This window comes from Heptranchias perlo, unplaced genomic scaffold (genome assembly GCF_035084215.1).
Source record: "Heptranchias perlo isolate sHepPer1 unplaced genomic scaffold, sHepPer1.hap1 HAP1_SCAFFOLD_52, whole genome shotgun sequence".
In the NCBI taxonomy this organism is placed as follows: Eukaryota; Metazoa; Chordata; class Chondrichthyes; order Hexanchiformes; family Hexanchidae; genus Heptranchias; species Heptranchias perlo.
In genome coordinates, this window is record NW_027139537.1 from 7,653,228 (window position 1) to 7,656,661 (window position 3,434).

Here is a 3,434-nt window from a genome sequence, read left to right on the forward strand (position 1 = left end):
TTCCTTTGGCACATTTCCCCAAGTGTCCATTCTCTCCATATTTGGTGAATGACCGCCTTGTCTTTCCAGCATATTTTGGTTTGAAGCTCGGTTTCGGGATGAGCCGGTGAGCGTCAAAACGTGCCGTGGATGGAGACCGGGTTGGTTGTTGCGGGAAGAGCAAATCAACTGGGCCGAAAAATCAACTGCAGCTCAAGCAACAAATAAAATCGGAGTCAAAATAAACGATGTCAGAAGTGGGATTCGAACCCACGCCTCCAAAGGAGACTGCGACCTAAACGCAACGCCTTAGACCGCTCGGCCATCCTGACTGATAAATGACTCACTCATTCGCCACCTTTTCCACATTGCGAACCGCCCCCCCCCCAACCAAACCGGAGAAAGTTTCACTCACTCCAGTGCTTGGTGAGATAAATGCTGCTGGAAAGGCTCGGTGAGCGGGTTGCCACCTCCCCGGGTTTTCCTGAGCCTATTGTACTTTATTCCTATTTAATGACGGGAATATCCGCAATCATGATCTAAAAAGAACTAAAAGCTGAATCACAGAGAAAGGGAAATCCATATTATATCTGATAAACCAACCACCAGACCGTGAGAGCGCCGATTCCTAACCACCAGACCTCCCTGGTGGTCTAGTGGTTAGGATTCGACGCTCTCACCGCCGCGGCCCGGGTTCGATTCCCGGTCAAGAAAGCAACTTTTGATCACTTGAAAGCAACTTTTGATCTATTGGTCGCATGAACTGACTCAAAGTCTGTGGGAAAAAAAAAACAATGATTGTTTTAATCACCATTAATTAACTGATAACGTTATGTTGCAGAATGAAAGGCGACTGAGGGAAGTTGGAAAACTTTAATAATTTCTTTTGTGCGATGATCTTTTTAACCCTTCTCATTTTGCACACTGTATTCTGAAGGGCTCGGTTTAAAATGTTCAATGCTCCTTAAATTTAACAGGACCGGCTATTTCACAGAGAAAAAATAAATTTGCCCCAACATCATGTTTTTGCTTTCACGTGTGAAACAAACGTCATAACCACTACACTACAGGAACCTCTGCTTTGGTTGTCAGCCAGAAGTTAGAATGACTGCATTGATTCTCTTTCATAACTATTCAAATGATCGAAGTTGCACAAGTCACAAAAGAAAAATGTTCATTTCAAAGTTATTAAACTCCCAAATGTGGCCTGCCTTGTTTGGACAGGGGTTGACCCAGACGTCACAGCCTCAACAAAGCATATTTTCAACATTTCCATTGGGAACAGGAGGAGGCCATTCAGCCCCTTGAACCTGTTCCGCCCTTCAATTAGATCATCGATGATCTGTACCTCAAATCCATTTACCCGTCTTTGCTCCCTATCCCTCGATGCCCTCACCCAACAAAAATCTATCGATCTCAGTCTTGAAAGCTTCAATTGACCCCCAGCATCCACAGCCTTTTGGGGGACAGAGTTCCAGACTTCTACTGCCCTTTGTGTAAAAAAGTGCTTCCTGATTTCGAACCTGAATGGCATGGTTCTAATTTTAAGGTTATGTTCCCCTCGTTCTTCATTCTCCAGAGGAAATTGATTCTCTCTCTCTATTCTATCGAATTATTTAAACATGTTAAACAGCTCGCTCAGACCGCCCCTCAATCTTCTATACACGAGGGAATATAAGCCCAATCTCTGCAGCCTGTCCTCATAATTTAACCTTTCTCGCCCCAGTAACATTCTGGTGAATATGCTCTGCACCCCCTCCAATGCCAATCTATCTTTCCTTAGGTGCAGTGTCCAAAACTGAACGCAGTTACTCCAGACACAGTCGAACCAGAGCTTTAGATAACTGGAACATAACTTCCACCACTTCTTTATATTCCAGCCCCCTGAGATAAAGGCTAACATTCCGTTAGCCTTTTAAATTATTTTTGGACCCGTCCGTTAGCATTTACTGATTTATGTAAATGAACCGTTAATTCTCTCTGCTTCTCCACAGTTCCGAGCTTCTTACCATTTGGAAAATATCCTGACCATAGTTCCAACGAGGATTACCCAACATTGAACTCCATCTGCCATAGTTTTGCCCACTCACTTAACTATCAATGTCCCTTTGCAACTTTCCACTTTCATCCACACTACTTACTGTACCACCTAACTTAGTGTCATCAGCAAACTTGGATATACGACTGTCTGTTCCTTCATCTAAAACATTGATAAATATGGTGACAAGCTGAGACCCCAGTTACAGATCCCTGGGGGACACCACTAGTCCCATGCTGCCAATTGGAGTATGTACCCATTATCCCTACTCTCTGTCTCCTATCTCCGAACCAATTCTCTACCCATGTCAATACTTTGCCTCAAGTTCCATGCGCTTTCATTTTTGCCAACAGTCTCTTGTGTGGAAACTTATCAAATACCTGTCAGAATTCCATATAAATAATATCATAGGAACACAGGAACAGGAGTAGGCCATTCAGCCCCTCGTGCCTGCTCCGCCGTTTGAGAAGATCATGGCTGATCTGTGATCTAACTCCATACACCTGCCTTTGGCCCATATCCCTTAATACCTTTCATTGCCAAAAAGCTATCAATCTCAGATATAATTTCGCAATTGAGCCAGTATCAATTGCCATTTGTGGAAGTGAGTTCCAAACTTCTATCACGTCTGTGTGTAGAAATGTTTCTAATCTCGCTCCTAAAATTTCTGGCTCGAATTTTTAGACTGTGCTCCCGACTCCTAGAATCCCCGACAAGCGGAAATAGTTTCTCTCTATCCAACCTATCCGTTCCCCTTAATATCTTATAAACTTCGATCAGATTATCCCTTAACCATCTGGACTCCAGCGAATACAACCCCAATTTGTGTAATCTATCCTCGTAATTCAACCCTTGAAATCCGGGTATCATTATAGTAAACCTATGCTGCACTCCCTCCAAGGCTAATATGTCCTTCTGAAGGTGCGGTGCCCAGAACTACTCACAGGTGCAGTCTAACCATGGTTTTGTATAGCTGCAGCATAACTTCTGCCCCCTTGTACTTTCGTCCTTTAGATATAAAGGCGCGCATTTCATTAGCCATATTGATTATTTTCTGTACCTGTTCATGACACTTCAATGATCTATGTACCTGAACCCCTAGGTCTCTTTGGACATCCACTGTTTTTAACTTTTTACCATTTAGAAACTACTCTGTTCCATCCTTTTTAGATCCAAAGTGGATGACCTCACAATTGTCTACATTGAATTCCATTTGCCGCAGTTTTGCCCATTCACCTAATCTATCAAATTCGCTTTTTAATTTTATGTTTTCATCTGCACTGCTTACAATGCCACCAATCTTTGTGCCATCGGCAAACTTACATATGAGACTTTCTATGCCTTCATCTAAGTCGTTAATAACTATTTTGAAAAATTGAGGCCCCCAAGACAGATCCCTGCGGGACTCCACTAGCCA

The 3,434-nt window shown here is 43.1% G+C and overlaps 2 non-coding genes across 2 annotated transcripts; one reads left to right on the forward strand and one right to left on the reverse strand.

The window, feature by feature from the left end:
- Positions 1 to 228: 228 nt before the first annotated feature.
- Positions 229 to 311, reverse strand: trnal-uag (transfer RNA leucine (anticodon UAG)). The gene has a single exon. It is a non-coding gene; the product is annotated as a tRNA-Leu (tRNA).
- Positions 312 to 621: 310 nt separating this feature from the next.
- Positions 622 to 693, forward strand: trnae-cuc (transfer RNA glutamic acid (anticodon CUC)). The gene has a single exon. It is a non-coding gene; the product is annotated as a tRNA-Glu (tRNA).
- Positions 694 to 3,434: the final 2,741 nt, after the last annotated feature.